This window comes from Festucalex cinctus, chromosome 21 (genome assembly GCF_051991245.1).
Source record: "Festucalex cinctus isolate MCC-2025b chromosome 21, RoL_Fcin_1.0, whole genome shotgun sequence".
Taxonomy (NCBI): Eukaryota; Metazoa; Chordata; class Actinopteri; order Syngnathiformes; family Syngnathidae; genus Festucalex; species Festucalex cinctus.
This window is the reverse complement of record NC_135431.1, coordinates 14,417,700-14,445,061: the sequence shown is the minus strand read 5'-3', so window position 1 is coordinate 14,445,061 and position 27,362 is coordinate 14,417,700.

Sequence of the window (27,362 nt, the reverse complement as noted above, 5' to 3'; positions counted from 1 at the left end):
CTTTTTAAACCACCATGTATAGTAAGGAGTTTTTTTTTTTTTTTAAACGACCATGTATAGTAAGGCGTTTTTTTTTGTTTGTTTTTTTAAAACGACCATGTATAGTAAGGCTTTTTTTTTTTTAAACGACCATGTATAGTAAGGCTTTTTTTTTTTTTAAACGACCATGTATAGTAAGCCGTTTTTTGTTTTTTTTAAATGACCATGTATAGTAAGGCGTTTTTTTGTTTTTTTTAAACGACCATGCATAGTAAGGCTTTTTTTTTTTTTTAAACGACCATGTATAGTAAGCCGTTTTTTGTTTTTTTTAAATGACCATGTATAGTAAGGCGTTTTTTTTTTTTTTTTAAACGACCATGTATAGTAAGGCGTTTTTTTTAAACAGCCATGTATGAGTTTTGTTTTTTGTTTTTTTAAACGACCATGTTGTATATAGTAAGGATTTTTTTTTTTTTTTTAAATGATCATGTATAGTAAGGCATTTTTTTTTTTAAACGACCATGTATAGTAAGGCAATTTTTTTTTTTTAAACAACCATGTATAGTAAGGCGTTTTTTTTTTTTTTTAAACGACCATGTATAGTAAAGCGTTTTTTTTAAACAGCCATGTATGAGTTTTTTTTTTTTTTTTTTTAAACGACCATGTATAGTAAGGCGTTTTTTTTTTAAACGACCATGTATAGTTGGGCATTTTTTTTAAACAGCCATGTATGAGGTTTTTTTTTTTTTTTTTAAATGACCATGTATAGTAAGGCATTTTTTTTTTAAGCGGCCATGTATGAGTTTATTTTTTATTTTTTTAAACGACCATGTATAGTAAGGCATTTTTTTTTAAACGACCATGTATAGTAAGGTGTTTTTTTTTTTTTTTTTTTAAACGACCATGTATAGTAAGGCATTTTTTTTTTTTTTTAAACGACCATGTATAGTAAGGCATTTTTTTTTTTTAAACGACCATGTATAGTAAGGCTTTTTTTTTTTAAACTACCATGTATAGTAAGGCTTTTTTTTTTTTAACGACCATGTATAGTAAAGCTTTTTTTTTTTTTTAAACGACCATGTATAGTAAGGCGTTTTTTTTAAACAGCCATGTATTAGTTTTTTTTTTTTTTTTTTTTAAACGACCATGTATAGTAAGGCATTTTTTTTAAACAGCCATATATGAGTTTTTTTTTTTTTTTTAAACGACCATGTATAGTAAGGCATTTCTTTTTTTTTAAACGACCATGAATAGTAAAGCTTTTTTTTTTTTAAAACTACCATGTATAGTAAGGCTTTTTTTTTTAAACGACCATGTATAGTAAGGCGGTTTTTTTTGTTTTTTTTTAAACGACCATGTATAGTAAGGCGTTTTTTTTAAACAGCCATGTATGAGTTTTTTTGTTTTTTTTTAAACGACCATGTATAGTAAGGCTTTTTTTTTTTTTAAATGACCATGTATAGTAAGGCTTTTTTTTTTAAACAGCCATGTATGAGTGTTTTTTTTTTTAAACGACCATGTATAGTAAGGCGTTTTTTTTTTTTTTTAAACGACCATGTATAGTAAGGCGTTTTTTTTTTTCTAACCGACCATGTATAGTAAGGCATTTTTATTTTTTTTTAAACGACCATGTATAGTAAGGCGTTTTTTTTTTTCTAACCGACCATGTATAGTAAGGCTTTTTTTTTTTTTTAAACAACCATGTATAGTAAGGCATTTTTTTTAAACAGCCATGTATGAGGGTTTTTTTTTTTTAAATGACCATGTATAGTAAAGCTTTTTTTTTTTTTAAACTACCATGTATAGTAAGGCGTTTTTTGTTTTTTTTAAACGACCATGTATAGTAAGGCGTTTTTTTTTTTTTTTTAAACGACCATGTATGTAAGGCATTTTATATTTTTTTAAACGACCATGTATAGTAAGGCGGGGTTTTTTTTTTAAACGACCATGTATAGTAAGGCATTTTTTTTAAACAGCCATGTATGAGGGTTTTTTTTTTTTTTAAATGACCATGTATAGTAAGGCATTTTTTTTTAAACAGCCATGTATGAGTTTTTTGTTTTTTTTTAAACGACCATGTATAGTAAGGCATTTTTTTTTTTTAAACGACCATGTATAGTAAGGCTTTTTTTTTTTTAAACGACCATGTACAGTAAGGCGTTTTTTGTTTTTTTTAAACGACCATGTACAGTAAAGCGTTTTTTTGTTTTTTAAACGACCATGTATAGTAAGGCGTTTTTTTTAAACAGCCATGTATGAGTTTTTTTGTTGTTGTTTTTTTTTAAACGACCATGTTGTATATAGTAAGGCATTTTTATGTTTTTTTTAAACGACCATGTATAGTAAGGCATTTTTTTTAAACAGCCATGTATGAGTTTGTTTTTTCTTTTTAAACCACCATGTATAGTAAGGAGTTTTTTTTTTTTTTTAAACGACCATGTATAGTAAGGCGTTTTTTTTTGTTTGTTTTTTTAAAACGACCATGTATAGTAAGGCTTTTTTTTTTTTAAACGACCATGTATAGTAAGGCTTTTTTTTTTTTTAAACGACCATGTATAGTAAGCCGTTTTTTGTTTTTTTTAAATGACCATGTATAGTAAGGCGTTTTTTTGTTTTTTTTAAACGACCATGCATAGTAAGGCTTTTTTTTTTTTTTAAACGACCATGTATAGTAAGCCGTTTTTTGTTTTTTTTAAATGACCATGTATAGTAAGGCGTTTTTTTTTTTTTTTTAAACGACCATGTATAGTAAGGCGTTTTTTTTAAACAGCCATGTATGAGTTTTGTTTTTTGTTTTTTTAAACGACCATGTTGTATATAGTAAGGATTTTTTTTTTTTTTTTAAATGATCTTAAATGATTTTAAATGATGATTTTTAACTCATACATGGCTGTTTAAAAAAAATGCCTTACTATACATGGTCGTTTAAAAAAAAATAAAAATGCCTTAATATACATGGTCGTTTAAAAAAAAAAAAAAACGCCTTACTATACATGGTCGTTTAAAAAAAAAAAGCCTTACTATACATGGTAGTTTTAAAAAAAAAAATGCCTTACTATGCATGGTCGTTTTAAAAAAAAAATGCCTTACTATACATGGTCGTTTAAGAAAAAAAAAAAAAAGCCTTACTATACATGGTCTGTTAGAAAAAAAAATGCCTTACTATACATGGTCGCTTAAAAAAAAATAAAAATGTCTTACTATACATGGTCGTTTAAAAAAAAAAAAAAAAAACTTACTATACATGGTCGCTTAAAAAAAAATAAAAATGTCTTACTATACATGGTCGTTTAAAAAAAAAAAAAAAAACTTACTATACATGGTCGTTTAAAAAAAAAAAAAAAAAACTCATACACATGGCCGCTTAAAAAAAAAAAAGCCTTACTATACATGGTCATTTAAAAAAAAAAAACCCTCATACATGGCTGTTTAAAAAAAATGCCTTACTATACATGGTTGTTTAAAAAAAAAAAAAAGCCTTACTATACATGGTCGGTTAGAAAAAAAAAAACGCCTTACTATACATGGTCGTTTAAAAAAAAATAAAAATGCCTTACTATACATGGTCGGTTAGAAAAAAAAAACGCCTTACTATACATGGTCGTTTAAAAAAAAAAAAACGCCTTACTATACATGGTCGTTTAAAAAAAAAACCACTCATACATGGCTGTTTAAAAAAAAAAGCCTTACTATACATGGTCATTTAAAAAAAAAAAAAGCCTTACTATACATGGTCGTTTAAAAAAAAAAAAAAAAACTCATACATGGCTGTTTAAAAAAAACGCCTTACTATACATGGTCGTTTAAAAAAAAACAAAAAAAAACGCCTTACTATACATGGTCGTTTAAAAAAAAAAGCCTTACTATACATGGTAGTTTTAAAAAAAAAAAAAAAACACCTTACTATACATGGTCGTTTAAAAAAAAAGAAATGCCTTACTATACATGGTCGTTTAAAAAAAAAAAAAAAACTCATACATGGCTGTTTAAAAAAAATGCCTTACTATACATGGTCGTTTAAAAAAAAAAAAAAAAAAACTAATACATGGCTGTTTAAAAAAAACGCCTTACTATACATGGTCGTTTAAAAAACAAAAAAACGCCTTACTGTACATGGTCGTTTAAAAAAAACAAAAAACGCCTTACTGTACATGGTCGTTTAAAAAAAAAAAAGCCTTACTATACATGGTCGTTTAAAAAAAAAAAATGCCTTACTATACATGGTCGTTTAAAAAAAAACAAAAAACTCATACATGGCTGTTTAAAAAAAAATGCCTTACTATACATGGTCATTTAAAAAAAAAAAAACCCTCATACATGGCTGTTTAAAAAAAATGCCTTACTATACATGGTCGTTTAAAAAAAAAAAAAGCCTTACTATACATGGTCGTTTAAAAAAAAACCCCCGCCTTACTATACATGGTCGTTTAAAAAAATATAAAATGCCTTACATACATGGTCGTTTAAAAAAAAAAAAAAAACGCCTTACTATACATGGTCGTTTAAAAAAAACAAAAAACGCCTTACTATACATGGTAGTTAAAAAAAAAAAAAAGCTTTACTATACATGGTCATTTAAAAAAAAAAAACCCTCATACATGGCTGTTTAAAAAAAATGCCTTACTATACATGGTTGTTTAAAAAAAAAAAAAAGCCTTACTATACATGGTCGGTTAGAAAAAAAAAAACGCCTTACTATACATGGTCGTTTAAAAAAAAATAAAAATGCCTTACTATACATGGTCGGTTAGAAAAAAAAAAAAATGAGTTTTTTTGTTGTTGTTTTTTTTTAAACGACCATGTTGTATATAGTAAGGCATTTTTATGTTTTTTTTAAACGACCATGTATAGTAAGGCATTTTTTTTAAACAGCCATGTATGAGTTTGTTTTTTCTTTTTAAACCACCATGTATAGTAAGGAGTTTTTTTTTTTTTTTAAACGACCATGTATAGTAAGGCGTTTTTTTTTGTTTGTTTTTTTAAAACGACCATGTATAGTAAGGCTTTTTTTTTTTTAAACGACCATGTATAGTAAGGCTTTTTTTTTTTTTTAAACGACCATGTATAGTAAGCCGTTTTTTGTTTTTTTTAAACGACCATGTATAGTAAGCCGTTTTTTGTTTTTTTTAAATGACCATGTATAGTAAGGCGTTTTTTTTTTTTTTTTAAACGACCATGTATAGTAAGGCGTTTTTTTTAAACAGCCATGTATGAGTTTTGTTTTTTGTTTTTTTAAACGACCATGTTGTATATAGTAAGGATTTTTTTTTTTTTTTTAAATGATCATGTATAGTAAGGCATTTTTTTTTTTAAACGACCATGTATAGTAAGGCAATTTTTTTTTTTTAAACAACCATGTATAGTAAGGCGTTTTTTTTTTTTTTTAAACGACCATGTATAGTAAAGCGTTTTTTTTAAACAGCCATGTATGAGTTTTTTTTTTGTTTTTTTTAAACGACCATGTATAGTAAGGCGTTTTTTTTTTAAACGACCATGTATAGTTGGGCATTTTTTTTAAACAGCCATGTATGAGTTTTTTTTTTTTTTTTTTAAATGACCATGTATAGTAAGGCATTTTTTTTTTAAGCGGCCATGTATGAGTTTATTTTTTATTTTTTTAAACGACCATGTATAGTAAGGCATTTTTTTTTAAACGACCATGTATAGTAAGGTGTTTTTTTTTGTTTTTTTTTAAACGACCATGTATAGTAAGGCATTTTTTTTTTTTTTAAACGACCATGTATAGTAAGGCATTTTTTTTTTTTAAACGACCATGTATAGTAAGGCTTTTTTTTTTTAAACTACCATGTTTCGTAAGGCTTTTTTTTTTTTAACGACCATGTATAGTAAAGCTTTTTTTTTTTTTTAAACGACCATGTATAGTAAGGCGTTTTTTTTAAACAGCCATGTATTAGTTTTTTTTTTTTTTTTTTTAAACGACCATGTATAGTAAGGCATTTTTTTTAAACAGCCATGTATGAGTTTTTTTTTTTTTTTTAAACGACCATGTATAGTAAGGCATTTCTTTTTTTTTAAACGACCATGAATAGTAAAGCTTTTTTTTTTTTTAAACTACCATGTATAGTAAGGCTTTTTTTTTTAAACGACCATGTATAGTAAGGCGTTTTTTTTTGTTTTTTTTTAAACGACCATGTATAGTAAGGCGTTTTTTTTAAACAGCCATGTATGAGTTTTTTTTTTTTTTTTAAACGACCATGTATAGTAAGGCTTTTTTTTTTTTTAAATGACCATGTATAGTAAGGCTTTTTTTTTTAAACAGCCATGTATGAGTGTTTTTTTTTTTAAACGACCATGTATAGTAAGGCGTTTTTTTTTTTTTTAAACGACCATGTATAGTAAGGCGTTTTTTTTTTCTAACCGACCATGTATAGTAAGGCATTTTTATTTTTTTTTAAACGACCATGTATAGTAAGGCGTTTTTTTTTTTCTAACCGACCATGTATAGTAAGGCTTTTTTTTTTTTTTAAACAACCATGTATAGTAAGGCATTTTTTTTAAACAGCCATGTATGAGGGTTTTTTTTTTTTAAATGACCATGTATAGTAAGGCTTTTTTTTTTTTAAGCGGCCATGTGTATGAGTTTTTTTTTTTTTTTTTTAAACGACCATGTATAGTAAGGCATTTTTTTTTTAAACGACCATGTATAGTAAGTTTTTTTTTTTTTTTTTTAAACGACCATGTATAGTAAGACATTTTTATTTTTTTTTAAGCGACCATGTATAGTAAGGCATTTTTTTTTCTAACAGACCATGTATAGTAAGGCTTTTTTTTCTTTTTTCTTAAACGACCATGTATAGTAAGGCATTTTTTTTTTAAAACGACCATGCATAGTAAGGCATTTTTTTTTTTAAAACTACCATGTATAGTAAGGCTTTTTTTTTTTAAACGACCATGTATAGTAAGGCGTTTTTTTTTTTTTTTAAACGACCATGTATATTAAGGCATTTTTATTTTTTTTTAAACGACCATGTATAGTAAGGCATTTTTTTTAAACAGCCATGTATGAGTTTTTTTTTTTTTTTTAAACCACCATGTATAGTAAGGAGTTTTTTTTTTTTTTTAAACGACCATGTATAGTAAGGTGTTTTTTTTTTTTTTTTTAAACGACCATGTATAGTAAGGCATTTTTTTTTTTTTTTAAACGACCATGTATAGTAAGGCATTTTTTTTAAACAGCCATGTATGAGTTTTTTTTTTTATTTTTTAAAACGACCATGTATAGTAAGGCATTTTTATTTTTTTTTAAACGACCATGCATAGTAAGGCATTTTTTTTTAAACGACCATGTATAGTAAGGCATTTTTTTTAAACAGCCATGTATGAGTTTTTTTTTTTTTTTTTAAACGACCATGTATAATAAGGCATTTTTTTTTTTAACGACCATGTATAGTAAGGCGTTTTTTTTTAAACGACCATGTATAGTAAGGCTTTTTTTTTTAAACAGCCATGTATGAGTTTTTTTTTTTTTTTTAAACGACCATGTATATTAAGGCATTTTTATTTTTTTTTAAACGACCATGTATAGTAAGGCGTTTGTTTTAAACAGCCATGTATGAGTTTTTTTTTTTTTTTTTAAACGACCATGTATAGTAAGGCTTTTTTTTTTTTTAAATGACCATGTATAGTAAGGCTTTTTTTTTTAAACAGCCATGTATGAGTGTTTTTTTTTTTAAACGACCATGTATAGTAAGGCGTTTTTTTTTTTTTAAACGACCATGTATAGTAAGGCGTTTTTTTTTTTCTAACCGACCATGTATAGTAAGGCATTTTTATTTTTTTTTAAACGACCATGTATAGTAAGGCGTTTTTTTTTTTCTAACCGACCATGTATAGTAAGGCTTTTTTTTTTTTTTAAACAACCATGTATAGTAAGGCATTTTTTTTAAACAGCCATGTATGAGGGTTTTTTTTTTTTAAATGACCATGTATAGTAAAGCTTTTTTTTTTTTTAAACTACCATGTATAGTAAGGCGTTTTTTGTTTTTTTTAAACGACCATGTATAGTAAGGCGTTTTTTTTTTTTTTTTAAACGACCATGTATGTAAGGCATTTTATATTTTTTTAAACGACCATGTATAGTAAGGCGGGTTTTTTTTTTTAAACGACCATGTATAGTAAGGCTTTTTTTTTTTTTAAACGACCATGTATAGTAAGGCATTTTTTTTAAACAGCCATGTATGAGGGTTTTTTTTTTTTAAATGACCATGTATAGTAAGGCATTTTTTTTTAAACAGCCATGTATGAGTTTTTTTTTTTTTTTTAAACGACCATGTATAGTAAGGCATTTTTTTTTTTTAAACGACCATGTATAGTAAGGCTTTTTTTTTTTAAACGACCATGTACAGTAAGGCGTTTTTTGTTTTTTTTAAACGACCATGTACAGTAAGGCGTTTTTTTGTTTTTTAAACGACCATGTATAGTAAGGCGTTTTTTTTAAACAGCCATGTATGAGTTTTTTTGTTGTTGTTTTTTTTTAAACGACCATGTTGTATATAGTAAGGCATTTTTATGTTTTTTTTAAACGACCATGTATAGTAAGGCATTTTTTTTAAACAGCCATGTATGAGTTTGTTTTTTCTTTTTAAACCACCATGTATAGTAAGGAGTTTTTTTTTTTTTTAAACGACCATGTATAGTAAGGCGTTTTTTTTTGTTTGTTTTTTTAAAACGACCATGTATAGTAAGGCTTTTTTTTTTTTAAACGACCATGTATAGTAAGGCTTTTTTTTTTTTTAAACGACCATGTATAGTAAGCCGTTTTTTGTTTTTTTTAAATGACCATGTATAGTAAGGCGTTTTTTTGTTTTTTTTAAACGACCATGCATAGTAAGGCTTTTTTTTTTTTTTAAACGACCATGTATAGTAAGCCGTTTTTTGTTTTTTTTAAATGACCATGTATAGTAAGGCGTTTTTTTTTTTTTTTTAAACGACCATGTATAGTAAGGCGTTTTTTTTAAACAGCCATGTATGAGTTTTGTTTTTTGTTTTTTTAAACGACCATGTTGTATATAGTAAGGATTTTTTTTTTTTTTTTAAATGATCATGTATAGTAAGGCATTTTTTTTTTTAAACGACCATGTATACTAAGGCAATTTTTTTTTTTTAAACAACCATGTATAGTAAGGCGTTTTTTTTTTTTTTTAAACGACCATGTATAGTAAAGCGTTTTTTTTAAACAGCCATGTATGAGTTTTTTTTTTGTTTTTTTTAAACGACCATGTATAGTAAGGCGTTTTTTTTTTAAACGACCATGTATAGTTGGGCATTTTTTTTAAACAGCCATGTATGAGGTTTTTTTTTTTTTTTTTAAATGACCATGTATAGTAAGGCATTTTTTTTTAAGCGGCCATGTATGAGTTTATTTTTTATTTTTTTAAACGACCATGTATAGTAAGGCATTTTTTTTTAAACGACCATGTATAGTAAGGTGTTTTTTTTTGTTTTTTTTTAAACGACCATGTATAGTAAGGCATTTTTTTTTTTTTTAAACGACCATGTATAGTAAGGCATTTTTTTTTTTTAAACGACCATGTATAGTAAGGCTTTTTTTTTTTAAACTACCATGTATAGTAAGGCTTTTTTTTTTTTAACGACCATGTATAGTAAAGCTTTTTTTTTTTTTTAAACGACCATGTATAGTAAGGCGTTTTTTTTAAACAGCCATGTATTAGTTTTTTTTTTTTTTTTTTTAAACGACCATGTATAGTAAGGCATTTTTTTTAAACAGCCATGTATGAGTTTTTTTTTTTTTTTTAAACGACCATGTATAGTAAGGCATTTCTTTTTTTTTAAACGACCATGAATAGTAAAGCTTTTTTTTTTTTTAAACTACCATGTATAGTAAGGCTTTTTTTTTTAAACGACCATGTATAGTAAGGCGTTTTTTTTTGTTTTTTTTTAAACGACCATGTATAGTAAGGCGTTTTTTTTAAACAGCCATGTATGAGTTTTTTTTTTTTTTTTTAAACGACCATGTATAGTAAGGCTTTTTTTTTTTTTAAATGACCATGTATAGTAAGGCTTTTTTTTTTAAACAGCCATGTATGAGTGGTTTTTTTTTTAAACGACCATGTATAGTAAGGCGTTTTTTTTTTTTTTAAACGACCATGTATAGTAAGGCGTTTTTTTTTTCTAACCGACCATGTATAGTAAGGCATTTTTATTTTTTTTTAAACGACCATGTATAGTAAGGCGTTTTTTTTTTTCTAACCGACCATGTATAGTAAGGCTTTTTTTTTTTTTTAAACAACCATGTATAGTAAGGCATTTTTTTTAAACAGCCATGTATGAGGGTTTTTTTTTTTTAAATGACCATGTATAGTAAGGCTTTTTTTTTTTTAAGCGGCCATGTGTATGAGTTTTTTTTTTTTTTTTTTAAACGACCATGTATAGTAAGGCATTTTTTTTTTAAACGACCATGTATAGTAAGTTTTTTTTTTTTTTTTTTAAACGACCATGTATAGTAAGACATTTTTATTTTTTTTTAAGCGACCATGTATAGTAAGGCATTTTTTTTTCTAACAGACCATGTATAGTAAGGCTTTTTTTTTTTTTTCTTAAACGACCATGTATAGTAAGGCATTTTTTTTTTAAAACGACCATGCATAGTAAGGCATTTTTTTTTTAAAACTACCATGTATAGTAAGGCTTTTTTTTTTTAAACGACCATGTATAGTAAGGCGTTTTTTTTTTTTTTTAAACGACCATGTATATTAAGGCATTTTTATTTTTTTTTAAACGACCATGTATAGTAAGGCATTTTTTTTAAACAGCCATGTATGAGTTTTTTTTTTTTTTTTAAACCACCATGTATAGTAAGGAGTTTTTTTTTTTTTTTTAAACGACCATGTATAGTAAGGTGTTTTTTTTTTTTTTTTTAAACGACCATGTATAGTAAGGCCTTTTTTTTTTTTTTTAAACGACCATGTATAGTAAGGCATTTTTTTTAAACAGCCATGTATGAGTTTTTTATTTTATTTTTTAAAACGACCATGTATAGTAAGGCATTTTTATTTTTTTTTAAACGACCATGCATAGTAAGGCATTTTTTTTTAAACGACCATGTATAGTAAGGCATTTTTTTTAAACAGCCATGTATGAGTTTTTTTTTTTTTTTTTAAACGACCATGTATAATAAGGCTTTTTTTTTTTTAACGACCATGTATAGTAAGGCGTTTTTTTTTAAACGACCATGTATAGTAAGGCTTTTTTTTTTAAACAGCCATGTATGAGTTTTTTTTTTTTTTTTAAACGACCATGTATAGTAAGGCATTTTTTTTTTTTAAACGACCATGTATAGTAAGGCATTTTTTTTTTTAAACGACCATGTATAGTAAGGCGTTTTTTGTTTTTTTTAAATGACCATGTATAGTAAGGCGTTTTTTTTTGTTTTTTTTTAAACGACCATGTATAGTAAGGCGTTTTTTTTAAACAGCCATGTATTAGTTTTTTTTTTTTTTTTTTTTTAAACGACCATGTATAGTAAGGCATTTTTTTTAAACGACCATGTATAGTAAGGTTTTTTTTTTTTGTTTTTTTTTTAAACGACCATGTATAGTAAGGCATTTTTATTTTTTTTTAAACGACCATGTATAGTAAGGCATTTTTTTTAAACAGCCATGTATGACTTTTTTTTTTTTTTTAAACGACCACGTATAGTAAGGCATTTTGTTTTTAAACGACCATGTATAGTAAGGCGTTATTTTTTTCTAACAGACCATGTATAGTAAGGCTTTTTTTTTTTTTTTTTAAACGACCATGTATAGTAAGGCATTTTTTTTTTTTAAACGACCATGTATAGTAAGGCATTTTTCATTTTTTTTTAAACAACCATGTATAGTAAGGCGTTTTTGTTTTTTGTTTTTTTAAACGACCATGTATAGTAAGATTTTTTTTTTTTAAACGACCATGTATAGTAAGGCATTTTTATTTTTTTTTAAACGACCATGTATAGTAAGGCTTTTTTTTTTTTTTAAACGACCATGTATAGTAAGGCGTTTTTTTTTTTTTTTTAAACGACCATGTATAGTAAGGCATTTTTATTTTTTTTTAAATGATCATGTATAGTAAGGCTTTTTTTTTTTTTTAAACGACCATGTATAGTCAGAGTTTTTTTTTTTGTTTTTTTTTTAAACGACCATGTATAATAAGGCATCTTTTTTAAACAGCCATGTATGAGGTTTTTTTTTTTTTTTTAAACGACCATTTATAGTAAGGCATTTTTATTTTTTTTAAACGACCATGTATAGTAAGGCATTTTTATTTTTTTTTAAACGACCATGTATAGTAAGGCTTTTTTTTTTTTTTTAAACGACCATGTATAGTAAGGCGTTTTTTTTTTTTTTTAAACGACAATGTATAGTAAGGCATTTTTATTTTTTTTTAAATGATCATGTATAGTAAGGCTTTTTTTTTTTTTTAAACGACCATGTATAGTCAGAGTTTTTTTTTTGTTTTTTTTTTAAACGACCATGTATAATAAGGCATTTTTTTTAAACAGCCATGTATGAGGTTTTTTTTTTTTTTTTAAATGACCATGTATAGTAAGGCTTTTTTTTTTTTAAGCGGCCATGTGTATGAGTTTGTTTTTTTTTTTTTTAAACGACCATGTATAGTAAGGCATTTTTTTTTTAAACGACCATGTATAGTAAGTTTTTTTTTTTTTTTTTTAAACGACCATGTATAGTAAGACATTTTTATTTTTTTTTAAACGACCATGTATAGTAAGGCATTTTTTTTTCTAACAGACCATGTATAGTAAGGCTTTTTTTTTTTTTTTTAAACGACCATGTATAGTAAAGCTTTTTTTTTTTTAAAACTACCATGTATAGTAAGGCTTTTTTTTTTTAAACGACCATGTATAGTAAGGCGTTTTTTTTTTTTTTTAAACGACCATGTATATTAAGGCATTTTTATTTTTTTTTAAACGACCATGTATAGTAAGGCATTTTTTTTAAACAGCCATGTATGAGTTTTTTTGGGTTTTTTTAAACCACCATGTATAGTAAGGAGTTTTTTTTTTTTTTTAAACGACCATGTATAGTAAGGCGTTTTTTTTTTTTTTTTTAAACGACCATGTATAGTAAGGCATTTTTTTTAAACAGCCATGTATGAGTTTTTTATTTTATTTTTTAAAACGACCATGTATAGTAAGGCATTTTTATTTTTTTTTAAACGACCATGCATAGTAAGGCGTTTTTTTTTAAACGACCATGTATAGTAAGGCATTTTTTTTAAACAGCCATGTATGAGTTTTTTTTTTTTTTTTTTAAACGACCATGTATAATAAGGCGTTTTTTTTTTAAACGACCATGTATAGTAAGGCATTTTTTTTTAAACAGCCATGTATGAGTTTTTTTTTTTTTTTTAAACGACCATGTATAGTAAGGCTTTTTTTTTTTTAAGCGGCCATGTGTATGAGTTTTTTTTTTTTTTTTTTAAACGACCATGTATAGTAAGGCATTTTTTTTTTAAACGACCATGTATAGTAAGTTTTTTTTTTTTTTTTTTAAACGACCATGTATAGTAAGACATTTTTATTTTTTTTTAAGCGACCATGTATAGTAAGGCATTTTTTTTTCTAACAGACCATGTATAGTAAGGCTTTTTTTTTTTTTTCTTAAACGACCATGTATAGTAAGGCATTTTTTTTTTAAAACGACCATGCATAGTAAGGCATTTTTTTTTTAAAACTACCATGTATAGTAAGGCTTTTTTTTTTTAAACGACCATGTATAGTAAGGCGTTTTTTTTTTTTTTTAAACGACCATGTATATTAAGGCATTTTTATTTTTTTTTAAACGACCATGTATAGTAAGGCATTTTTTTTAAACAGCCATGTATGAGTTTTTTTTTTTTTTTTAAACCACCATGTATAGTAAGGAGTTTTTTTTTTTTTTTTAAACGACCATGTATAGTAAGGTGTTTTTTTTTTTTTTTTTAAACGACCATGTATAGTAAGGCATTTTTTTTTTTTTTTAAACGACCATGTATAGTAAGGCATTTTTTTTAAACAGCCATGTATGAGTTTTTTATTTTATTTTTTAAAACGACCATGTATAGTAAGGCATTTTTATTTTTTTTTAAACGACCATGCATAGTAAGGCATTTTTTTTTAAACGACCATGTATAGTAAGGCATTTTTTTTAAACAGCCATGTATGAGTTTTTTTTTTTTTTTTTAAACGACCATGTATAATAAGGCTTTTTTTTTTTTAACGACCATGTATAGTAAGGCGTTTTTTTTTAAACGACCATGTATAGTAAGGCTTTTTTTTTTAAACAGCCATGTATGAGTTTTTTTTTTTTTTTTAAACGACCATGTATAGTAAGGCATTTTTTTTTTTTAAACGACCATGTATAGTAAGGCATTTTTTTTTTTAAACGACCATGTATAGTAAGGCGTTTTTTGTTTTTTTTAAATGACCATGTATAGTAAGGCGTTTTTTTTTGTTTTTTTTTAAACGACCATGTATAGTAAGGCGTTTTTTTTAAACAGCCATGTATTAGTTTTTTTTTTTTTTTTTTTTTAAACGACCATGTATAGTAAGGCATTTTTTTTAAACGACCATGTATAGTAAGGTTTTTTTTTTTTGTTTTTTTTTTAAACGACCATGTATAGTAAGGCATTTTTATTTTTTTTTAAACGACCATGTATAGTAAGGCATTTTTTTTAAACAGCCATGTATGACTTTTTTTTTTTTTTTAAACGACCACGTATAGTAAGGCATTTTGTTTTTAAACGACCATGTATAGTAAGGCGTTATTTTTTTCTAACAGACCATGTATAGTAAGGCTTTTTTTTTTTTTTTTTAAACGACCATGTATAGTAAGGCATTTTTTTTTTTTAAACGACCATGTATAGTAAGGCATTTTTCATTTTTTTTTAAACAACCATGTATAGTAAGGCGTTTTTGTTTTTTGTTTTTTTAAACGACCATGTATAGTAAGATTTTTTTTTTTTAAACGACCATGTATAGTAAGGCATTTTTATTTTTTTTTAAACGACCATGTATAGTAAGGCTTTTTTTTTTTTTTAAACGACCATGTATAGTAAGGCGTTTTTTTTTTTTTTTTAAACGACCATGTATAGTAAGGCATTTTTATTTTTTTTTAAATGATCATGTATAGTAAGGCTTTTTTTTTTTTTTAAACGACCATGTATAGTCAGAGTTTTTTTTTTTGTTTTTTTTTTAAACGACCATGTATAATAAGGCATCTTTTTTAAACAGCCATGTATGAGGTTTTTTTTTTTTTTTTAAACGACCATTTATAGTAAGGCATTTTTATTTTTTTTAAACGACCATGTATAGTAAGGCATTTTTATTTTTTTTTAAACGACCATGTATAGTAAGGCTTTTTTTTTTTTTTTAAACGACCATGTATAGTAAGGCGTTTTTTTTTTTTTTTAAACGACAATGTATAGTAAGGCATTTTTATTTTTTTTTAAATGATCATGTATAGTAAGGCTTTTTTTTTTTTTTAAACGACCATGTATAGTCAGAGTTTTTTTTTTGTTTTTTTTTTAAACGACCATGTATAATAAGGCATTTTTTTTAAACAGCCATGTATGAGGTTTTTTTTTTTTTTTTAAATGACCATGTATAGTAAGGCTTTTTTTTTTTTAAGCGGCCATGTGTATGAGTTTGTTTTTTTTTTTTTTAAACGACCATGTATAGTAAGGCATTTTTTTTTTAAACGACCATGTATAGTAAGTTTTTTTTTTTTTTTTTAAACGACCATGTATAGTAAGACATTTTTATTTTTTTTTAAACGACCATGTATAGTAAGGCATTTTTTTTTCTAACAGACCATGTATAGTAAGGCTTTTTTTTTTTTTTTTAAACGACCATGTATAGTAAAGCTTTTTTTTTTTTAAAACTACCATGTATAGTAAGGCTTTTTTTTTTTAAACGACCATGTATAGTAAGGCGTTTTTTTTTTTTTTTAAACGACCATGTATATTAAGGCATTTTTATTTTTTTTTAAACGACCATGTATAGTAAGGCATTTTTTTTAAACAGCCATGTATGAGTTTTTTGGGGGTTTTTTAAACCACCATGTATAGTAAGGAGTTTTTTTTTTTTTTTAAACGACCATGTATAGTAAGGCGTTTTTTTTTTTTTTTTTAAACGACCATGTATAGTAAGGCATTTTTTTTTTTTTTTAAACGACCATGTATAGTAAGGCATTTTTTTTAAACAGCCATGTATGAGTTTTTTATTTTATTTTTTAAAACGACCATGTATAGTAAGGCATTTTTATTTTTTTTTAAACGACCATGCATAGTAAGGCGTTTTTTTTTAAACGACCATGTATAGTAAGGCATTTTTTTTAAACAGCCATGTATGAGTTTTTTTTTTTTTTTTTTAAACGACCATGTATAATAAGGCGTTTTTTTTTTAAACGACCATGTATAGTAAGGCATTTTTTTTTAAACAGCCATGTATGAGTTTTTTTTTTTTTTTTAAACGACCATGTATAGTAAGGCATTTTTTTTTTTTAAACGACCATGTATAGTAAGGCATTTTTTTTTTTAAACGACCATGTACAGTAAGGCGTTTTTTTTAAACAGCCATGTATGAGTTTTTTTTGTTTTTTTTTAAACGACCATGTTGTATATAGTAAGGCATTTTTATTTTTTTTTAAATGATCATGTATAGTAAGGCTTTTTTTTTTTTTTAAACGACCATGTATAATAAGGCATTTTTTTTAAACAGCCATGTATGAGTTTTTTTTTTTTTTTTTAAATGACCATGTATAGTAAGGCTTTTTTTTTTTAAGCGGCCATGTGTATGAGTTTTTTTTTTTTTTTTTTAAACGACCATGTATAGTAAGGCGTTTTTTTTTTAAACGACCATGTATAGTAAGGCATTTTTTTTAAACAGCCATGTATGAGGTTTTTTTTTTTTTTTAAATGACCATGTATAGTAAGGCTTTTTTTTTTTTAAGCGGCCATGTGTATGAGTTTTTTTTTTTTTTTTTTTAAACGACCATGTATGGTAAGGCATTTTTTTTTTAAACGACCATGTATAGTAAGTTTTTGATTTTTTATTTTTTTTTTTTAAACGACCATGTATAGTAAGACATTTTTTTTTTTTTTAAGCGACCATGTATAGTAAGGCATTTTTTTTTCTAACAGACCATGTATAGTAAGGCTTTTTTTTTTTTAAACGACCATGTATAGTAAGGCAATTATTTTTTTTTAAACAACCATGTATAGTAAGGCGTTTTTTTTTTTTTTTAAACGACCATGTATAGTAAGGCATTTTTATTTTTTTTTAAACGACCATGTATAGTAAGGCATTTTTTTTAAACAGCCATGTATGCGTTTTTTTTTTTTTTTTTTTTTTAAACGACCATGTATAGTAAGGCATTTTTTTTTTAAACGACCATGTATAGTAAGGCAATTATTTTTTTTTAAACAACCATGTATAGTAAGGCGTTTTTTTTTTTTTTAAACGACCATGTATAGTAAGGCATTTTTATTTTTTTTTAAACGACCATGTATAGTAAGGCATTTTTTTTAAACAGCCATGTATGCGTTTTTTTTTTTTTTTTAAACCACCATGTATAGTAAGGAGTTTTTTTTTTTTTTTTTAAACGACCATGTATAGTAAGGCGTTTTTTTTTGTTTTTTTAAACGACCATGTATAGTAAGGCATTTTTATTTTTTTTTAAACGACCATGTATAGTAAGGCATTTTTTTTAAACAGCCATGTATGAGTTTTTTATTTTATTTTTTAAAACGACCATGTATAGTAAGGCATTTTTATTTTTTTTTAAACGACCATGCATAGTAAGGCGTTTTTTTTTAAACGACCATGTATAGTAAGGCATTTCTTTTAAACAGCCATGTATGAGGGTTTTTTTTTTTTTTTTAAACGACCATGTATAATAAGGCTTTTTTTTTTTTAACGACCATGTATAGTAAGGCGTTTTTTTTTTAAACGACCATGTATAGTAAGGCATTTTTTTTTTTTTAAACGACCATGTATAGTAAGGCATTTTTTTTTTTTAAACGACCATGTATAGTAAGGCATTTTTTTTTTTAAACGACCATGTACAGTAAGGCGTTTTTTGTTTTTTTTAAACGACCATGTACAGTAAGGCGTTTTTTTTTTTTAAACGACCATGTATAGTAAGGCATTTTTTTTTTAAACGACCATGTATAGTAAGGCAATTATTATTTTTTAAACAACCATGTATAGTAAGGCGTTTTTTTTTTTTTTAAACGACCATGTATAGTAAAGCGTTTTTTTTAAACAGCCATGTATGAGTTTTTTTTTTTTTTTTTTAAACGACCATGTATAGTAAGGCGTTTTTTTTTTTAAACGACCATGTATAGTTGGGCATTTTTTTTAAACAGCCATGTATGAGTTTTTTTTTTTTTTTTTTAAATGACCATGTATAGTAAGGCGTTTTTTTTTTAAGCGGCCATGTATGAGTTAGGGCGGCACGGTAGTCGAGTGGTTAGCACGTCCGCTTCCCAGTTCTGAGGTCTCCGGTTCGAGTTCAGGCTCGGACCTTCCTGGGTGGAGTTTGCATGTTCTCCCCGTGCCTGCGTGGGTCTTCTCCGGGTACTCCGGTCTCCTCCCACATTCCAAAGACATGCATGGCAGGTTAATTGGGCGCTCCGAATTGTCCCTAGGTGTGCGTATGAGTGTGGATGGTTGTTCGTCTCTGTGTGCCCTGCGATTGGTTGGCAACCAGTCCAGGGTGTCCCCCGCCTACTGCCCAGAGCCAGCTGAGATAGGCGCCAGCAGCCCCCGCGACCCTTGTGAGGAATAAGCGGTCAAGAAAATGGATGGATGGATGGATGTATGAGTTAGTTTTTTTTTTTTTTAAACCACCATGTATAGTAAGGCATTTTTTTTTAAACGACCATGTATAGTAAGGTGTTTTTTTTTTGTTTTTTTTAAACGACCATGTATAGTAAGGCATTTTTTTTTTTTTTTAAACGACCATGTATAGTAAGGCATTTTTTTTTTTTAAACGACCATGTATAGTAAGGCTTTTTTTTTTTAAACTACCATGTATAGTAAGGCTTTTTTTTTTTAAACTACCATGTATAGTAAGGCTTTTTTTTTTTTAACGACCATGTATTGTAAGGCGTTTTTTTTTTTTTTTAAACGACCATGTATAGTAAAGCTTTTTTTTTTTTTTAAACGACCATGTATAGTAAGGCGTTTTTTTTAAACAGCCATGTATTAGTTTTTTTTTTTTTAAACGACCATGTATAGTAAGGCATTTCTTTTTTTTTTAAACGACCATGAATAGTAAAGCTTTTTTTTTTTTTTTTAACTACCATGTATAGTAAGGCTTTTTTTTTTTAAACGACCATGTATAGTAAGGCGTTTTTTTTTGTTTTTTTTTAAACGACCATGTATAGTAAGGCGTTTTTTTTAAACAGCCATGTATGAGTTTTTTTTTTTTTTTTTAAACGACCATGTATAGTAAGGCTTTTTTTTTTTTTAAACTACCATGTATAGTAAGGCTTTTTTTTTTTAAACGACCATGTATAGTAAGGCGTTTTTTTTAAACAGCCATGTATTAGTTGTTTTTTTTTTTTTTTAAACGACCATGTATAGTAAGGCATTTTTATTTTTTTTTAAACGACCATGTATAGTAAGGCATTTTTATTTTTTTTTAAACGACCATGTATGGTAAGGCATTTTTTTTTTAAACGACCATGTATAGTAAGTTTTTGATTTTTTATTTTTTTTTTTTAAACGACCATGTATAGTAAGACATTTTTTTTTTTTTTAAGCGACCATGTATAGTAAGGCATTTTTTTTTCTAACAGACCATGTATAGTAAGGCTTTTTTTTTTTTAAACGACCATGTATAGTAAGGCAATTATTTTTTTTTAAACAACCATGTATAGTAAGGCGTTTTTTTTTTTTTTTTAAACGACCATGTATAGTAAGGCATTTTTATTTTTTTTTAAACGACCATGTATAGTAAGGCATTTTTTTTAAACAGCCATGTATGCGTTTTTTTTTTTTTTTTTTTTTTAAACGACCATGTATAGTAAGGCATTTTTTTTTTAAACGACCATGTATAGTAAGGCAATTATTTTTTTTTAAACAACCATGTATAGTAAGGCGTTTTTTTTTTTTTTTAAACGACCATGTATAGTAAGGCATTTTTATTTTTTTTTAAACGACCATGTATAGTAAGGCATTTTTTTTAAACAGCCATGTATGCGTTTTTTTTTTTTTTTTAAACCACCATGTATAGTAAGGAGTTTTTTTTTTTTTTTTTAAACGACCATGTATAGTAAGGCGTTTTTTTTTGTTTTTTTAAACGACCATGTATAGTAAGGCATTTTTATTTTTTTTTAAACGACCATGTATAGTAAGGCATTTTTTTTAAACAGCCATGTATGAGTTTTTTATTTTATTTTTTAAAACGACCATGTATAGTAAGGCATTTTTATTTTTTTTTAAACGACCATGCATAGTAAGGCGTTTTTTTTTAAACGACCATGTATAGTAAGGCATTTCTTTTAAACAGCCATGTATGAGGGTTTTTTTTTTTTTTTTAAACGACCATGTATAATAAGGCTTTTTTTTTTTTAACGACCATGTATAGTAAGGCGTTTTTTTTTTAAACGACCATGTATAGTAAGGCATTTTTTTTTTTTTAAACGACCATGTATAGTAAGGCATTTTTTTTTTTTAAACGACCATGTATAGTAAGGCATTTTTTTTTTTAAACGACCATGTACAGTAAGGCGTTTTTTGTTTTTTTTAAACGACCATGTACAGTAAGGCGTTTTTTTTTTTTAAACGACCATGTATAGTAAGGCATTTTTTTTTTAAACGACCATGTATAGTAAGGCAATTATTATTTTTTAAACAACCATGTATAGTAAGGCGTTTTTTTTTTTTTTAAACGACCATGTATAGTAAAGCGTTTTTTTTAAACAGCCATGTATGAGTTTTTTTTTTTTTTTTTTAAACGACCATGTATAGTAAGGCGTTTTTTTTTTTTAAACGACCATGTATAGTTGGGCATTTTTTTTAAACAGCCATGTATGAGTTTTTTTTTTTTTTTTTTAAATGACCATGTATAGTAAGGCGTTTTTTTTTTAAGCGGCCATGTATGAGTTAGGGCGGCACGGTAGTCGAGTGGTTAGCACGTCCGCTTCCCAGTTCTGAGGTCTCCGGTTCGAGTTCAGGCTCGGACCTTCCTGGGTGGAGTTTGCATGTTCTCCCCGTGCCTGCGTGGGTCTTCTCCGGGTACTCCGGTCTCCTCCCACATTCCAAAGACATGCATGGCAGGTTAATTGGGCGCTCCGAATTGTCCCTAGGTGTGCGTATGAGTGTGGATGGTTGTTCGTCTCTGTGTGCCCTGCGATTGGTTGGCAACCAGTCCAGGGTGTCCCCCGCCTACTGCCCAGAGCCAGCTGAGATAGGCGCCAGCAGCCCCCGCGACCCTTGTGAGGAATAAGCGGTCAAGAAAATGGATGGATGGATGGATGTATGAGTTAGTTTTTTTTTTTTTTAAACCACCATGTATAGTAAGGCATTTTTTTTTAAACGACCATGTATAGTAAGGTGTTTTTTTTTTGTTTTTTTTAAACGACCATGTATAGTAAGGCATTTTTTTTTTTTTTTAAACGACCATGTATAGTAAGGCATTTTTTTTTTTTAAACGACCATGTATAGTAAGGCTTTTTTTTTTTAAACTACCATGTATAGTAAGGCTTTTTTTTTTTAAACTACCATGTATAGTAAGGCTTTTTTTTTTTTAACGACCATGTATTGTAAGGCGTTTTTTTTTTTTTTTAAACGACCATGTATAGTAAAGCTTTTTTTTTTTTTTAAACGACCATGTATAGTAAGGCGTTTTTTTTAAACAGCCATGTATTAGTTTTTTTTTTTTTAAACGACCATGTATAGTAAGGCATTTCTTTTTTTTTTAAACGACCATGAATAGTAAAGCTTTTTTTTTTTTTTTTAACTACCATGTATAGTAAGGCTTTTTTTTTTTAAACGACCATGTATAGTAAGGCGTTTTTTTTTGTTTTTTTTTAAACGACCATGTATAGTAAGGCGTTTTTTTTAAACAGCCATGTATGAGTTTTTTTTTTTTTTTTTAAACGACCATGTATAGTAAGGCTTTTTTTTTTTTTAAACTACCATGTATAGTAAGGCTTTTTTTTTTTAAACGACCATGTATAGTAAGGCGTTTTTTTTAAACAGCCATGTATTAGTTGTTTTTTTTTTTTTTTAAACGACCATGTATAGTAAGGCATTTTTATTTTTTTTTAAACGACCATGTATAGTAAGGCATTTTTATTTTTTTTTAAACGACCATGTATAGTAAAGCGTTTTTTTTAAACAGCCATGTATGAGTTTTTTTTTTTTAAACGACCATGTATAGTAAGGCATTTTTATTTTTTTTAAACGACCATGTATAGTAAGGCATTTTTATTTTTTTTTAAACGACCATGTATAGTAAGGTGTTTTTTTTTTTTTTTTTTTAAACGACCATGTATAGTAAGGCATTTTTTTTTTTTAAACGACCATGTATAGTAAGGCGTTTTTTTTTTTTTTTAAACGACCATGTATAGTAAGGCATTTTTATTTTTTTTAAACGACCATGTATAGTAAGGCATTTTTTTTAAACAGCCATGTATGCGGGTTTTTTTTTTTTTAAACCACCATGTATAGTAAGGAGTTTTTTTTTTTTTTTTTTAAACGACCATGTATAGTAAGGCGTTTTTTTTTGTTTTTTTAAACGACCATGTATAGTAAGGCATTTTTATTTTTTTTTAAACGACCATGTATAGTAAGGCATTTTTTTTAAACAGCCATGTATGAGTTTTTTATTTTATTTTTTAAAACGACCATGTATAGTAAGGCATTTTTTTTTTTTTTAAACGACCATGCATAGTAAGGCGTTTTTTTTTTTTTTTTAAACGACCATGCATAGTAAGGCGTTTTTTTTTAAACGACCATGTATAGTAAGGCATTTTTTTTAAACAGCCATGTATGAGGGTTTTTTTTTTTTTTTTTAAACGACCATGTATAATAAGGCTTTTTTTTTTTTAACGACCATGTATAGTAAGGCATTTTTTTTTTTTAAACGACCATGTATAGTAAGGCATTTTTTTTTTTTAAACGACCATGTATAGTAAGGCATTTTTTTTTTAAACGACCATGTACAGTAAGGCGTTTTTTGTTTTTTTTAAACGACCATGTACAGTAAGGCGTTTTTTTTTTTTTAAACGACCATGTATAGTAAGGCATTTTTTTTTTTTAAACGACCATGTATAGTAAGGCATTTTTTTTTTTTAAACGACCATGTATAGTAAGGCATTTTTTTTTTTAAACGACCATGTACAGTAAGGCGTTTTTTGTTTTTTTTAAACGACCATGTACAGTAAGGCGTTTTTTTTTTTTTAAACGACCATGTATAGTAAGGCGTTTTTTTTAAACAGCCATGTATGAGTTTTTTTTTTTTTTTTTAAACGACCATGTATAGTAAGGCGTTTTTTTTTTTGTTTGTTTTTTTAAAACGACCATGTATAGTAAGGCATTTTTTTTTTTAAACGACCATGTATAGTAAGGCTTTTTTTTTTTTTTTTAAACGACCATGTATAGTAAGCCGTTTTTTGTTTTTTTTAAATGACCATGTATAGTAAGGCGTTTTTTTTTTTTTTTTTAAACGACCATGTATAGTAAGGTGTTTTTTTTAAACAGCCATGTATGAGTTTTGTTTTTTGTTTTTTTAAACGACCATGTTGTATATAGTAAGGCATTTTTATTTTTTTTTAAATGATCATGTATAGTAAGGCATTTTTTTTTTTTAAACGACCATGTATAGTAAGGCAATTTTTTTTTTTTAAACAACCATGTATAGTAAGGCGTTTTTTTTTTTTTTTAAACGACCATGTATAGTAAAGCGTTTTTTTTAAACAGCCATGTATGAGTTTTTTTTTTTTTTTTTAAACGACCATGTATAGTAAGGCGTTTTTTTTTTTGTTTGTTTTTTTAAAACGACCATGTATAGTAAGGCATTTTTTTTTTTAAACGACCATGTATAGTAAGGCTTTTTTTTTTTTTTTTAAACGACCATGTATAGTAAGCCGTTTTTTGTTTTTTTTAAATGACCATGTATAGTAAGGCGTTTTTTTTTTTTTTTTTAAACGACCATGTATAGTAAGGTGTTTTTTTTAAACAGCCATGTATGAGTTTTGTTTTTTGTTTTTTTAAACGACCATGTTGTATATAGTAAGGCATTTTTATTTTTTTTTAAATGATCATGTATAGTAAGGCATTTTTTTTTTTTAAACGACCATGTATAGTAAGGCAATTATTTTTTTTTAAACAACCATGTATAGTAAGGCGTTTTTTTTTTTTTTTAAACGACCATGTATAGTAAAGCGTTTTTTTTAAACAGCCATGTATGAGTTTTTTTTTGTTTTTTTTTTAACGACCATGTATAGTAAGGCGTTTTTTTTTTAAACGACCATGTATAGTTGGGCATTTTTTTTAAACAGCCATGTATGAGGTTTTTTTTTTTTTTTTTAAATGACCATGTATAGTAAGGCATTTTTTTTTTAAGCGGCCATGTATGAGTTAGTTTTTTTTTTTTTTAAACGACCATGTATAGTAAGGCATTTTTTTTTAAACGACCATGTATAGTAAGGTGTTTTTTTTTGTTTTTCTTAAACGACCATGTATAGTAAGGCATTTTTTTTTTTTTTTAAACGACCATGTATAGTAAGGCATTTTTTTTTTTTAAACGACCATGTATAGTAAGGCTTTTTTTTTTTTAAACTACCATGTATAGTAAGGCTTTTTTTTTTTTTTAAACGACCATGTATAGTAAGGCTTTTTTTTTTTTTTTAACGACCATGTATAGTAAGGCGTTTTTTTTTGTTTTTTTAAACGACCATGTATAGTAAGGCATTTTTATTTTTTTTTAAACGACCATGTATAGTAAGGCATTTTTTTTAAACAGCCATGTATGAGTTTTTTATTTTATTTTTTAAAACGACCATGTATAGTAAGGCATTTTTTTTTTTTTTAAACGACCATGCATAGTAAGGCGTTTTTTTTTTTTTTTTAAACGACCATGCATAGTAAGGCGTTTTTTTTTAAACGACCATGTATAGTAAGGCATTTTTTTTAAACAGCCATGTATGAGGGTTTTTTTTTTTTTTTTTAAACGACCATGTATAATAAGGCTTTTTTTTTTTTAACGACCATGTATAGTAAGGCATTTTTTTTTTTTAAACGACCATGTATAGTAAGGCATTTTTTTTTTTTAAACGACCATGTATAGTAAGGCATTTTTTTTTTAAACGACCATGTACAGTAAGGCGTTTTTTGTTTTTTTTAAACGACCATGTACAGTAAGGCGTTTTTTTTTTTTTAAACGACCATGTATAGTAAGGCATTTTTTTTTTTTAAACGACCATGTATAGTAAGGCATTTTTTTTTTTTAAACGACCATGTATAGTAAGGCATTTTTTTTTTTAAACGACCATGTACAGTAAGGCGTTTTTTGTTTTTTTTAAACGACCATGTACAGTAAGGCGTTTTTTTTTTTTTAAACGACCATGTATAGTAAGGCGTTTTTTTTAAACAGCCATGTATGAGTTTTTTTTTTTTTTTTTAAACGACCATGTATAGTAAGGCGTTTTTTTTTTTGTTTGTTTTTTTAAAACGACCATGTATAGTAAGGCATTTTTTTTTTTAAACGACCATGTATAGTAAGGCTTTTTTTTTTTTTTTTAAACGACCATGTATAGTAAGCCGTTTTTTGTTTTTTTTAAATGACCATGTATAGTAAGGCGTTTTTTTTTTTTTTTTTAAACGACCATGTATAGTAAGGTGTTTTTTTTAAACAGCCATGTATGAGTTTTGTTTTTTGTTTTTTTAAACGACCATGTTGTATATAGTAAGGCATTTTTATTTTTTTTTAAATGATCATGTATAGTAAGGCATTTTTTTTTTTTAAACGACCATGTATAGTAAGGCAATTTTTTTTTTTTAAACAACCATGTATAGTAAGGCGTTTTTTTTTTTTTTTAAACGACCATGTATAGTAAAGCGTTTTTTTTAAACAGCCATGTATGAGTTTTTTTTTTTTTTTTTAAACGACCATGTATAGTAAGGCGTTTTTTTTTTTGTTTGTTTTTTTAAAACGACCATGTATAGTAAGGCATTTTTTTTTTTAAACGACCATGTATAGTAAGGCTTTTTTTTTTTTTTTTAAACGACCATGTATAGTAAGCCGTTTTTTGTTTTTTTTAAATGACCATGTATAGTAAGGCGTTTTTTTTTTTTTTTTTAAACGACCATGTATAGTAAGGTGTTTTTTTTAAACAGCCATGTATGAGTTTTGTTTTTTGTTTTTTTAAACGACCATGTTGTATATAGTAAGGCATTTTTATTTTTTTTTAAATGATCATGTATAGTAAGGCATTTTTTTTTTTTAAACGACCATGTATAGTAAGGCAATTATTTTTTTTTAAACAACCATGTATAGTAAGGCGTTTTTTTTTTTTTTTAAACGACCATGTATAGTAAAGCGTTTTTTTTAAACAGCCATGTATGAGTTTTTTTTTGTTTTTTTTTTAACGACCATGTATAGTAAGGCGTTTTTTTTTTAAACGACCATGTATAGTTGGGCATTTTTTTTAAACAGCCATGTATGAGGTTTTTTTTTTTTTTTTTAAATGACCATGTATAGTAAGGCATTTTTTTTTTAAGCGGCCATGTATGAGTTAGTTTTTTTTTTTTTTAAACGACCATGTATAGTAAGGCATTTTTTTTTAAACGACCATGTATAGTAAGGTGTTTTTTTTTGTTTTTCTTAAACGACCATGTATAGTAAGGCATTTTTTTTTTTTTTTAAACGACCATGTATAGTAAGGCATTTTTTTTTTTTAAACGACCATGTATAGTAAGGCTTTTTTTTTTTTAAACTACCATGTATAGTAAGGCTTTTTTTTTTTTTTAAACGACCATGTATAGTAAGGCTTTTTTTTTTTTTTTAACGACCATGTATAGTAAGCCGTTTTTTGTTTTTTTTAAATGACCATGTATAGTAAGGCGTTTTTTTTTTTTTTTTTAAACGACCATGTATAGTAAGGCGTTTTTTTTAAACAGCCATGTATTAGTTTTTTTTTTTTTAAACGACCATGTATAGTAAGGCATTTTTTTTAAACAGCCATGTATGAGTTTTTTTTTTTTTTTAAACGACCATGTATAGTAAGGCATTTCTTTTTTTTTTAAACGACCATGTATAGTAAGGCATTTTTTTTTTTAAACGACCATGAATAGTAAAGCTTTTTTTTTTTTTAAACTACCATGTATAGTAAGGCTTTTTTTTTTTAAA